Here is a 13,299-nt window from a genome sequence, read left to right as displayed (position 1 = left end):
TAAGGTCTGGGCGACTGGAGTATACTGCTTCTATGGTCTCCAAGCAGTTGTGTACAACAGGTTCCGCTGAGATTTTTCCTTCTAGGAATGAAGCTGGGTTGACAATGTTAGTCACCTGAATGGTCACATCATCTGATACAGCTAGGATTACCTGGTACTTCAGGAACCGGGAAGGTGACAGCCAATGGTTTCCTTTCTGTTCTAGCACTGCAGATACAGTATGGGATACCAACACAGTCATTTTCGGTCCCATAGTAAGCTTTCTGGCTTCTTCTATGTTTACAACCACTGCTGTAACTGCCCTTAGACAGGTAGGTCATCCTTTGCTTACCTCATCCAATTGTTTGGAGAAGTAGGTCACTGTTCTTTTGTGCGGCCCCAGTTGTTGAGCCAGGACCCCTAAAACCATTCCTTGATGCTCGTGTGAGAACAACCAGAAGGGTTTCGTCACATCGGGTAAACCCAACACCGGAGCCCTAATGAGTTATCTCTTCAGTCTTTTGAAGGCTTTGTCTGTTTCGGGGGTCCAGGTTATGCGATCCTTATTCACTTTCAGTAGATCATACAAAGACTTTGCAATTATCCCATACTGATATATCCACAAGCGACACCAACCTGTCATTCCTAGGAAGGCTCAGAGGCTTCTCACCATTTCTGGTCTGGATGTCTGGTAGATGGCTTCTTTCCTCGCCGTCCCCAGAGATCGTTGTCCTCCTGATACTTCATATCCCAAGTACACGACTTTCTCCTGGACCAGTTGAGCTTTCTGTTGAGAGACTCGATAACCACTTAAACCCAACAAGTTTAAGAGAGATATTGTCCACTGAATGCAGTCCTCTTTTGTTTCTATTGCTATTAGGAGATCATCTACATATTGTAGAAGAACACCCTTTCCCGGTGACTGTTGCCATAATTCTAGCTCTCTGGCTAGTTCGTTACCAAAAATTGTGGGACTATTCTTATAACCCTGAGGAAAAACCATCCAAGTAATTTGCATTTCTCTCCCTCTGTTAACAGACTCCCATTCGAAGGCAAAAATCTTTTGGCTTTCCTGTGCTAGGGGTAGACAGAAAAAGGCATCTTTTAAATCTAACAACAGATGGCGCTCAACGGTACGAACTCCGCCCAAGAAATCGGTAAAGACTTTCAATTTCACTTTAAAATATAAACAGTGGGAACAATAACTACTCGCTCCCCCTCCACCATTGACTAATCCTGTCTCTGCAATGCCAGGGGAGGAGAGATGTTTTGAACAGTGGTGCCGTCTCAGCAGGGTGCCCGACTAGCTCAGTCTATAGAGCATGAGACTCTTAATCTCAGGGTCGTGGGTTCAAACCCCACGTTGGGCGCCATCTGTTGCAGTTTTGGGGGGATTTCTGGAGAGTCACTCCCGGCCGCTCTGTGAAGGTTTCCAGGGCTGAGATCACCCCCCCTGCCGCCCGTCCCTCGTGGCAGGGACAGGCGGCTGAGGCACTTATGGCAGGAGTCAGAGACCACCCAGCACGCAGGCAGTCCAGCAACGAAGAGAGCAGAAGAGAGTTTTATTGATCTAACAACGGTTTAAGTACCTTTTGGAGGGATCCCAGGGTGACCAATCATGACAAGGGGTTAACAACCAATAGATGAGTTTCTAGTTATCTCTCAGACATTCCACAGGTACAGTGAGGGGTTTATGGGAACAAGAAGGGTTACACAAAGGTTTAAAATCACCATCTTGGACACGTGGTTAATTTAACAATATTACAAGCTCCTGCATTCTTTTTATGTAGCAGACTTACCCCAACACTTTGCAATTAATTTGAATCTCTTAATTACTTTCTCAGGATTCTCCCTAAAACACTTAGCTTCCTCCCTCCAGTTGTTCAGATTGTTAGCTGAAAAGGGTGCTTTCACTTTTGCCTGTGTGCCTGTGGGTGTTATTACCTGACGCAGGGGTACTAACATATGACCTGTCCCTACTGTTTGAACTCTTGTCCTAACCCCACTCCTCCTTCTACCGTTCGAAGTCTGACCACGATGAATGCTACTTATTCCTTCCTCGGGGTTTTCTACACTCTCAGCTATACTCCGAGAGTCATCTGTCCCTAATCCCGATTCCTGCGGGCTCCCTGGTCCTTGCCTAACTGGTTCTAGTCCTCTAAAATGTGCTGACTGCAATTCCTGAGGGTCCAGGATACTGTCTTCATCACTCCCTCTCTTTCCCAGTTTAAGACACCTCTGACCCATGCTACAGGCATCACAACAATGCTTTCTCGGTTTACTATTTTTCTGATCTCTTTCCAATGCCAGTACAAGAGGGTCCTGGGGGGTTACATTAATTCCACAGCTTTGCTGCCACTCTGGTTTGTTTCTTAAAGTGAAAAATAAATCTGTGTAGATCACCTCATCCCACCTCTCTTCTCTGCGGAGGAATAACATAAACTGTAAGATGGTATTGTAGTTAATACTTCCCTGTGGGGACCATTTTTCGCCATCATCTAAAATGTACAAAGGCTACCAATTCTGGCAATATTTTAAAAAGGTCTTTTTACTTAGATTACCCCCAGGAGTTCCTCCCAGATCCTTCCAATGGTTCAATATACATCCTATGGGAGTTTTGGAATTTATCTCCTTACTTGCACTGGTTCCCATTATGAAAATAGGGGACTAAATCTAAAATATGCTAACAACTGAAGCAGGAAGGGTTAATCGAAACACTTTTACTGTAAACCCACAAGAGCCCCCCTTACCCCCTGTATTTCGTTTAATGTAAGCTGTACTTTTACAAGAAGGCTATGTTCTCTATTAAAAGCATTAGACCTTAAAGGAACCACAACAAACACTAGACAAAGAACTCAACACACATAAATCTCATCCAGAGGAGCCAAGGTAGACATTTGGATAGGTAAAGTAGGCCTAGAGCCAAAGGTCTCTTCAAGCCTGGACAATCAGGACACGAGAACAATGGATAGAACAAAAGGTCACAGATGTCACCCGAGGAAGATGAGTAAAATGCAGACCCCAGGATGAAGGCAGGCAGGAACTCCCACCATAATATTCCTCAAAATAGAGACCACGCCTCAATCTCCACCCCGACTCCACCTGCTATGAATATTGTAATATAACGATGCAATAATATGAATATGCATGTGATTATGTTGTAATCATAATTAGAAACTGTATAAATTGCTTGTTTTTACTGAACCACTTCGGAGCTTTTTTGTCCAGCCTGAGCTGGAAGCTACCCCGGCGTCATTAATCATTCAATAAATACCTGCTGTTTATAGGCTCAAAATTCTGCCTTTAAGCAGTTTTTTTTGGGCATCAATTTGGCACCCCAGATGGGACAATTATCCCTCGGCTGTGGAATCCATCGAAGGTCAGGACCCCTTTCCCAGGTGCGCTCAAGGTAAGCTTTTACCTATAAAAGGGGGGGGGTTCCTGTCTTCGTTGGCTTCTCGCAGGAGTGGATAAAGTTCCCATAATCAAAAGGTATTTATTCTGGTTTTTAACTTGCATGCACTGGTGTCTGTAATAAGGTGTTCTATCACATGGGCAGGACGCTGCTGTTATCATGTAGAACACGCCATAAGAAGGACGCTTCTTTGGTCTGTAGTCATATTTAGCTAAACACTTGGCTGAATATCTGTTTGGGAGAACTGAGGAATCGGTCTCCTTCTGTTTGGGAGAACTGAGGAATCGGTCTCCTTCTGTTTGGAGACTACCCCCATAGTTTCCTTCTGGTTTTTGGTTTAAATAAGGCCTTCTGGTTTCTGGTTTAATAAGGCCTTCTGGTTTCTGGTCTAAGTAAGGCCTTCTGGTTTCTGGTTTAAATAAGGTCTTCTGGTTTCTGGTTTAAGTAAGGCCTTCTGGTTTCTGGTTTAGATAAGGATTCTGGGCCTGGAACGTGTCATATTGTCTTGTCTTATATGTAGTTATTGTGCTGAGTTTATTTAGTATTACACTGTCGTTTGTTATATGTAGTTTGTTTGTACCTGTGTGTGTGTTAGCTGTAACAAAAAAAAAAAAAATGGGTTCTGGCATTTCACGATCTGTGGCCAACAAAGTAAAGAGGTAAAGTTATAGAAACATCTCATTAAGAGTTTTTTTTTAGGTTTGAGTTATTATATGAAGGGCAGTTTTGAACAATTGACAAACCACCCTATGAACTGGGGTTTGGGGCACTGTTATTGTGTTAATAGTTTTGTGTGTGTTTATTGTCATTTTGTGTTGTCTTGTTATTTTTGGAAAAATTATTGTATACCTGGTATACCTTACTTACCTTGAAACATCCAGGTACACATAGTTAAAGGTCTTAACATACCAAGAATTGCTATATGGGTTATTAACTATAAGCACACCACATTGAATAAGACCTAGAATTGTTTATTTTGTAATTGTTGGTACAAACCTTGTGTAACAAGTGTAAAGTTTGCCTCCCTGACAAACAAGGTTGGGTCAGAATCAGTGTGTATGTTGTATGCCCTGAATTAACAGGTACAGATACAGGCACAGGGGGGGCTGTTGTTGCTTACAGGGTACTGAGTGAGGGAAGGCCGGCAGGCCTGCCCTGAGCACACCCACTGGTAAAAATTAAGCTAGGGGAAGAAAAAGAAGAATTAGATTTTTTTAATGGGAGCTACAGGCCAATCAAAAAAAACTTTCTTTTTGAAACCCCTAAAATATAAAATTGGAAAACAAACGGGAGTCCATCAGTTTTTGTATTTTCCAAATTCACCCAAACCCCTATTTGGCAAAGACCTACTAGAAATTCTAGGAGCTGTAATAGAATTTAAACAAAGTAAAATTAGACTTAAGGGAAAGAAAGAACAAATAATAGCAGCTCTGAGTTTAGCAATGAGCTATGTGCAGCCAAACCAGGATCATTTAAATGTCAATCAGATTTTAGATTACGTATACACAGGAGTTTGGACTACTAAAACACTAGTAAAGCCAAAATGGGCAACTCCTATTCAAACAGAACTACAAACAGGAGGCAAACCAGTGGCTAAGAAACAATATCCACTGAGACTAAAAGATTGGACAAGGGAATTGAACCTGTAATAGAAAAATTTTTAGAAGTAGGATTTTTAGAATTAGGATTATTAATATAATGTGAATCAGATGGTCTTACCTCAAGGTTTTTAAAAACAGTCCCACAATATTTGGAAATCAATTATCTAAGGAATTGGATCAATGGGAACGGCCACAGGGAGAGGGTGTTCTTCTACAATACGTAGATAATTTACTCATAGCAACTGAAACTGAAGAAAAATGTATAGAATGGACAATTGCATTGTTGAATTTCCTGGGATTAAACGGATAGCCTACTTCTCTAAACAACTAGATGAAGTAAACAATGAATGGCCTACCTGTTTGAGATCAGTTGCTGCTGTGATAATGAACATAGAAGAAGCCAGAAAACTTACTATGGGTCAGAAAATGACTGTTCTAGTATCTCATACTGTATCATCAGTACTGGAACAGAAGGGTGGCCATTGGCTGTCACCTTCCAGGTTCCTGAAGTATCAGGCAATCCTAGCTGAATCAGATGATATAACCATTCAAGTGACTAACGTTGTCAACCCAGCTTCATTCCTAGAAGGAAGAATGTCAGCAGAGCCCGTTGAGCATGACTGCCTGGAAACCATCGAGGTTGTGTATTCCAGCCGCCCGGACCCTACAGAAGAACCACCTGAAGATGCGGAAGACTGGTTCATGGACGGCAGTAGCTTTATGAGGCATGGAGTGAGACAGGCAAGTTATGCAATAACCACAACAGAACAGGTAATCGAATCAAACCCTTTGCCTGCAGGGACCTCAGCGCAAAAAGCAAAGCTAATAGCTCTGACCCGAGCTCTTGAACTAGCAGAAGGACAACGAATTAACATTTGGACAGATTCTAAATATGCTTTCTCCGTTGTACATGCTCATGGAGCAATCTGGAAGGAGAGAGGACTGCTGACGACCCACGGGAAAGCTGTAAAACATGCTGAGGAAATCCTACGATTGTTAGAGGCCGTTCAACTCCCAAAACAAGTGGCCATAATGCATTACAAGGGACACCTAAGAGGTAACGCCATTCCAGAAATCGGTAACCGAAAAGCTGATGCAGAAGCTAAATTAGCTGCTGCAAGAACTGATGAGGTAATTGTATCAGCCCTAGTTCCAGAGGAATTAAATACTAATTTTAAGCCAGAGTACCAGGACTCAGATCACAGGTGGATACAAAGAAACAAAGGTAAGATACTAGACAACGGGTGGGGCCAGTTAGAGACAGGACAAGTAGTACTTCCAGAAAAATTAATCTGACAATTTGTAAAAGCAGAACACGAAAAGGCTTAGTAGGCCTTAGAGCCCCCTCTATCAGTACTTAAAAGCTAGGATAGCAGGACCAAAGCTTTTCACAGCAATAAAGCAAGTCACATCTCGATGTGAACATTGCTTGAAGAATAACCCTCACACAGGGACTAGAATATAGGAAAGGGCAATTAACAGGGTAAAATTTCCCGGAAAAGTGTAGCAAATTGACTTCTCTGAACTCCCAAGAAAAGGGGGGTATAGATACCTCCTTGTTTTGACAGACACATTTTCCGGGTGGCCTAAAGCATTCCCATACAGAACAAATGTAATAGCAGTGGGAAAACATTTGAATAAAAATGCTACAGTGGTAATAGACAACCAACCCAAACAACCTGACTGTAAATTGCATCCATTATATCCTGGTGACCGAGTATATGTTCAGAATCTTTTAGGAAAACCTCTACAGGAAAAGTAGGAAGGACCATTCCAGATACTACTGACCACCTTCACGACAATAAGGATTAAGGAGCGACCTGCTTGGATCCACTACTCTTGGGTCAAGAAAGCTCCAGAGAACCCCAGGGAGAATTCCTGAAGGAACCCCTACCATGGACTGGCAAATCCCAGCATTACTCTGTGGACTCTTGATAAGTATAATCTCCACACAAAATGCTACCATGGAATGGCCATGGTCAAATGCACGGGTTATCACATCAATATTTTCAGGTGAGGCAGCGCCTCGACCAGGCACGGCCATTTACGTCCTACAAAATAACATACCATATACACACCAGGACTGGATTAAACCCCCGAAGTAATTGTACACTAAATTAGAACAAACAGGACAGCATCATTGGTGGGATATCTTTACAGGACAATCCCCTCTGACATCCACAGTGTTCGACTACCTAATACATCCAATGTTAATTACAGTGATAACCATGCTTTTATTATCCCTTTTAAATATATGGCTGTGGTATAGGTTACACTCTATAGTCAAAAGAACCCAAATATTATGGGCAATAATACACACTCACACTTCCCTGGAACTTGACGAAAGAGTTAGTAAGTTCTAAGAAAAGGGGGGAATGAAGCAGGAAGGGTTAATCGAAACACTTTTACTGTAAACCCACAAGAGCCCCCCTTACCCCCTGTATTTCGTTTAATGTAAGCTGTACTTTTACAAGAAGGCTATGTTCTCTATTAAGAGCATTAGACCTTAAAGGAACCACAACAAACACTAGACAAAGAACTCAACACACATAAATCTCATCCAGAGGAGCCAAGGTAGACATTTGGATAGGTAAAGTAGGCCTAGAGCCAAAGGTCTCTTCAAGCCTGGACAATCAGGACACGAGAACAATGGATAGAACAAAAGGTCACAGATGTCACCCGAGGAAGATGAGTAAAATGCAGACCCCAGGATGAAGGCAGGCAGGAACTCCCACCATAATATTCCTCAAAATAGAGACCACGCCTCAATCTCCACCCCGACTCCACCTGTTATGAATATTGTAATATAACGATGCAATAATATGAATATGCATGTGATTATGTTGTAATCATGATTAGAAACTGTATAAATTGCTTGTTTTTACTGAACCACTTCGGAGCTTTTTTGTCCAGCCTGAGCTGGAAGCTACCCCGGCGTCGTTAATCATTCAATAAATACCTGCTGTTTATAGGCTCAAAATTCTGCCTTTAAGCAGTTTTTTTATCTGCCTTTTTTTTGGGCATCACAACCACAACTATTATACTCCAAACAATATTCAACTGTCAGACCTCGATATTGCTTTTCAACAAAGATTTCACCAGCTTGCACTAATACAAAAATCCACAAGATGTCACCCTTAGACCAAAAATACACCTGGATTCTACAATAAGCCTGTATATCCACACAAATTACAAAATACTGCTGTTAACCACCAAATGCATACTCTATAACAAATCTGTACACTCAAAACACAAAATTCAAACCAAATGTTAAGACTCTGAACGTATTGAAAGAAACGTTGACCTATGTGTTCTATAACAGTAATATCGGACGCACCTAGTTTCCTCCAGAGTTTGATTATTTCCACATCTAACACACTACAGAATACCCCCTCCCCATACAAATTTAACAAGATGTTTCTATGGTTGGTTTAGGGTGGACAGACACTTCAGGAGTTTGGTATTGCCTCCAACACAAAGCAAGAAAACACAAAATTAGTAAAGCAATATAACACACACAAACTACTATGACAACTGCTATTTTCTAAGAATACATAATAAATGCCTTAAAGCAGACAAAAGAACAACCACAGGAAACTTAGGTTCTTTGTTTTCCCCAATATAAACAATATTAGGCCAAATACAGACAATACCAGACCATACCAGCCCAGAGGGGATATTCCCCAGGAAGAGTGTCCTCTCCCGTGCCCCGTTATATAGACGGCGTCCCGTCTTCGACTTATGGGTATCCAGAACCAGAATAACCAGAACCAGAATAAACAAACCCAAAAACCAGATATAAATACCTTTTATCAATAGGCAGTGTTCTTGTCCAACCCCCGCAAGAGGTCACTGAATAAGGGAGCCCCTTTGGGTAGAAAGACTTACCCAAGGGTGCCCAGGGGGGTCCTGTCCTCCTAGGGTCTCCGCAGCTGGGTGGAGAAGGTATCCTGCCACCGGTCGCCAAATGAATCCAAAAATTTGGTATGATAAAACTGCCCAGAGACTTTTGATCTTTTGAGCAGCAAAGGTATTTATTGACAGCGCCGGAAGCAAGCCAGCTGTTGCTGGAAAAACGTGCTTAAAGGCTTCACACAAAATCAGCACTTTTATACAATTTTCCTACATGATTAAATGCATATTCAAATGATTACAACATCTATCTATGCATATTAATAACAGGTGGAGTATAGGTGGAGCTCAGGCGGGGCTTGGGGTGGTACTTCTCTTGGCCCCTCAATTTTGGAGGTAGTTCTGTCCTTCCTCCCATGAGTCTGGGGGCCTAAAATCATCTTCCTCAGTTTGACCCTTCTTCTTTCCCATTGTTCTTGACCCTCTCACTGAAGCTTGGAGAAAGCCTTGGTTCCCGGCCTGTTTCTTCTATTCAAATGTCTACCTTATCCTACTGCAACTTAATTTATTACCTCTAGGCCTATTACATGTTCTTTTACCATTCTCTTAAGTTTTGGTCCATTAAGTAGAACAGAACAAGCACAGATCGTTTTGGATGTTGGTAGTTTGTCAGTAGGCTCAAATCTCTTAGTTAACTCTTCTGGGTCTGACTTTCCTGTTTCAGTTTCTCCTTCAGATGTCCTCTACAGACAACAAGCCAATCACAGAACACCAATTAAAACAGTTTATACAAGAAACTGTCTCTCCAAGGATGAAGCTCCAGTTTATCAGTGAACTTGGCAGACAAAGAACAAAACTTTTGCAGGTGGTTGGGCCAAACACAGACCAAAAAATATCAACAATCCCTGATACACATGCACATAAATGGGTACTAAATCAGAATAGATCCCATTTCAGTTTGTCAGGCCTCATATTAATTCCTCTTCAGAACAGGTACAATCACCAGACATGACCACCAGAAATGACAAACTAAGAAACACACAACTAATGACTACTACTAATCTAAAAATATGTGGTTGAAATGCAGAGGCATAATAAAATTCTTAAGTATGCATGAGTAAAGAATGGTTGAGGAAGCCACATATGTATGTGTGTGAGCTAAAAAGCACTTTATACTTAAAATACCTTAAATAAAATACACTCACATAATAACACTACCTCAGCCACATTAACATATCAGGGGGAGAGTTGAAAACAATACTTATCCCCTAAAATCTTTTTCCTTGAAATAAAGTTGAGTTTTCTACCTAGTTACACACAGACTCTCAGAGAAATAAAGCTGATGCTTCTACCCGGTTACATACAAACCCTTAGAGAAATAAAAGTTGATGTTCCTATCAAGTTACACCCAAAACCTTAGATGAAAAGTCCTAAATGAACATACTTATTTCAAACCCAGGATTTACAAAGGTAAAATGGTTGGTGAAGTTACTGTGTCAAAATGGGGATTGTTTATGAAAAAGGTTTAAAAATGTACTGTTCTGTAACTCCTCACAATAACAATAAGAAAGGGGGAGATGTAGCGGTTCATGTTACAGGAAAAGTGACAAAAGGCATTCTGGGGATTGTAGTCCCTAGGTACTCCATTGCACATGTTCAGTGCAGTGCCTGAATGTGATTGGTTAAGAAGGTCACATGTTGTGACGTGTCATGGTTCAAACTGCCTATATAAGCCCTTGTTGTTTTGAATAAAGCTGATTCGGTTGCTTGTCTCTCAAGGGACTGGGTCCATGGCAGTTTATTTTACACCCCGTGACTCCTTGTTCAACAAGTGCCGCTGTGCTCTATTCTGATAGAGCTGTGACCACACAAAAAAAAAAACACCCCCTTTTTATTATAATTTTTTTCTATTTCTTTTGGTTTTTTCTCTTTATCTCTTTTTCTAATTTTTCCTTTGTCTTTTTTTTCTTCTCTACTCACCCATCGGGTCGTGTGTTCACCACGGTGCAGAAAAACAGTTCACATGGGGCACCAATTGCTGCAAAGGTCCCTCACTCAGCACCCTTTTGACGAATGAATCCACGGGAGATAGACTTTGTCTAGGCAGAACTGTCTTGTAACTTTATTACTCCATTAATATACAGAATAAGGGGCTGAGCTATCAAGCCAGGCCACATTCCACACAGACACTCCAGTGGCTGCCTTCAGCCCCAAAGAACAATCATGCTTCAATCAGCTTTCCAGCTTGACCTTGCGATTCTTTTCACACACTAATCTTAGCTCTGGCTTGCTCTGGACCACAATATTTTTGCTTTAATATTATTTTCTTCTTCTATCATCCAGATGGCTGGTGTTTTGTTTAACTGTTTCTACAGGATACCATTGGCCTTCTTGGCCACAAGGGCCCACTGCTGACTCATGGACAGCTTGTTGTCCATTAGGACACCCAGGTCCTTCTCTGCAGAGCTGCTTTCCAGCAGATCACCCCCAGGCTGTACTGGTGCATGGGGTTATTCCTTCCCAGGTACAGGACCTGTACTTGCCTTTGTTGAATTTCAAAAGGTTCCATTCTTCCCATCTCTCCAACCTGTCGAGGTCCTTCTGAAGGGCTGCACAGCACTCTGGGATATTGGCCACTCCTCCCAGCTTTGTGTCATCAGTGAACTTGCTGAGGAGGCATCTTCCCTTTCATCCCAGCCATTGATGAATAAGTTAAACAATAGTGGGCCCAGCAATGAACCTTGGGGGACACCATTAGTGACAGGCCCCAGCTAGACTCTTCCATAACATAGAATGTCATGGTCAGTGCATAAACTGGGGGGATTTAACCATAAGGGGCTTATTGCTGCTTGGGGACTGGCTGGACATCAGTCAGTGGGTGGTGAGCAATTGTATTGTGCATCACTTGTTTTTCCTGGGTTTTATTTCTTTCTCTCTCCATTCCTCTCCATTTTTTATTTTTATTATTATTATTGTTGTTATTATTATTATTTAATATTATTTAATTATTATATTTTTATTTGTTTCAATTATTGAATTAGTCTTGACCCATGAGTTTTACTTTTTTTTCCTGACTCCCCATCCCACCAGGGGAAGGGAGTGAGGTAGCAGCTATATGGTACTTAGCTGCCAGCTGAGGTTAAACCACAATGCTATTGATGCCATTGCAGAGGTTATCCATGAATGTGTAAAGTGATCCATAATCCAACAAGTCAAGCAGCTAAAGCCTTTTTGTTATAGAGGATGATGGTTGAAATATCAATATGGGGAAGCCTGGCAGATTGATTATATCACCCTGTCACAAACCCACTATGGCAAGCATCATGTTCTTACAATGGTGGAAGTGACTACTGGATGGTTGGAAAAATACTGTGTAATGCATACCACTACCCAGAATGCCATCTAGGGCCTTGAAAAGCAAGTTTTATGGTGACACCACTCCCCAGAAAGATTTGAATGAAAAAATGAGACTAATTTCTGAAACAACCTCATAGACACCTGGGCCAAGGAGCATGGCATTGAGTGGATATATCACATCCCCTATCATGCACCAGCCTCCAGGAAAAATGAACAATACAATGGACTGTTAAAAACTACACTGAGACCAATGGGTGCTGAGACATTGAAACATTAGAATGCACATTTATCAGAGGCCTGTAGTACATATAAAGAAATGGCAGGGAAAGACAGCCTGGATTATTCCTTCCTTGGGAAAAGGCAAATTTATTCATGAGATTGCTTTTCCTTGAGGACCTGGGTGCACTTGGTGGGTAATGTGGAAGGATGGGGAAGTCCAGTGTGTACATCATGGTGATTTAATCCTGGGTGAAAATAACCTGTGATTTGAATTGTATGATGCCAGAGTTACATGATGCTGTACGTCACCTCTGCTGTGACTGTCACATGTCAAAGGTAGCTGGAACCCCAAGCCGCTAGCCAAGCTAAAGGGAAGAGGAATTAATTGCAATGCTAAACCCTATAACCTAGCACAAAGGGACCAGGGTTGGAGAATGTAACAGATATACCTTTTAATTGCTGTAACCCATGATTTGAGTTGCATGTTATAGGAATTACTATAGCAGGAACCACACGAACCAATGGAGGAAAAGCCTCACAAGGAACAGTGCAAGTGCAACAGTGATCTGACCTGAACTGGCTTTGGTGCCAGTTTGGTTTAACACCAACCAGAAATTAAACTCCAAAAAAGCCACTCCCCTTCCCCCCAACCCTTCCCCTAAGAGAGGGATAAAGGTAGAGACTATGGGTTGAGATAACAACTTATTGAAAACAAACAGCAATGGAATAAGAAATGTACACTAAGAACAGCAATATTAATAACAAAAGAATACAAAAAGAGAAGGTGCTTTAAACACAAAAGGTGTTCACCACCTTGACTTAGTTCTGTGTGGCTACCGGGACAGAGAGAAGATGGTGGCTGTTCCCACATGCAGT

At 41.8% G+C, this 13,299-nt stretch overlaps 1 non-coding gene across 1 annotated transcript; it reads left to right on the top strand.

Moving 5' to 3' along the window:
- The first annotated feature begins 1,276 nt into the window (after nt 1-1,276).
- TRNAK-CUU (transfer RNA lysine (anticodon CUU)) lies at nt 1,277-1,349 on the top strand. The gene has a single exon. It is a non-coding gene; the product is annotated as a tRNA-Lys (tRNA).
- The last annotated feature ends 11,950 nt before the right edge of the window (nt 1,350-13,299 follow it).

The sequence above is a fragment of the Myiozetetes cayanensis genome, unplaced genomic scaffold (genome assembly GCF_022539395.1).
Source record: "Myiozetetes cayanensis isolate MyiCay16 unplaced genomic scaffold, myiCay2020 scf445, whole genome shotgun sequence".
NCBI lineage: Eukaryota > Metazoa > Chordata > Aves > Passeriformes > Tyrannidae > Myiozetetes > Myiozetetes cayanensis.
The sequence above is the reverse complement of the archived record's forward strand: the minus strand, read 5'-3'. Positions and strand labels throughout refer to the sequence as shown.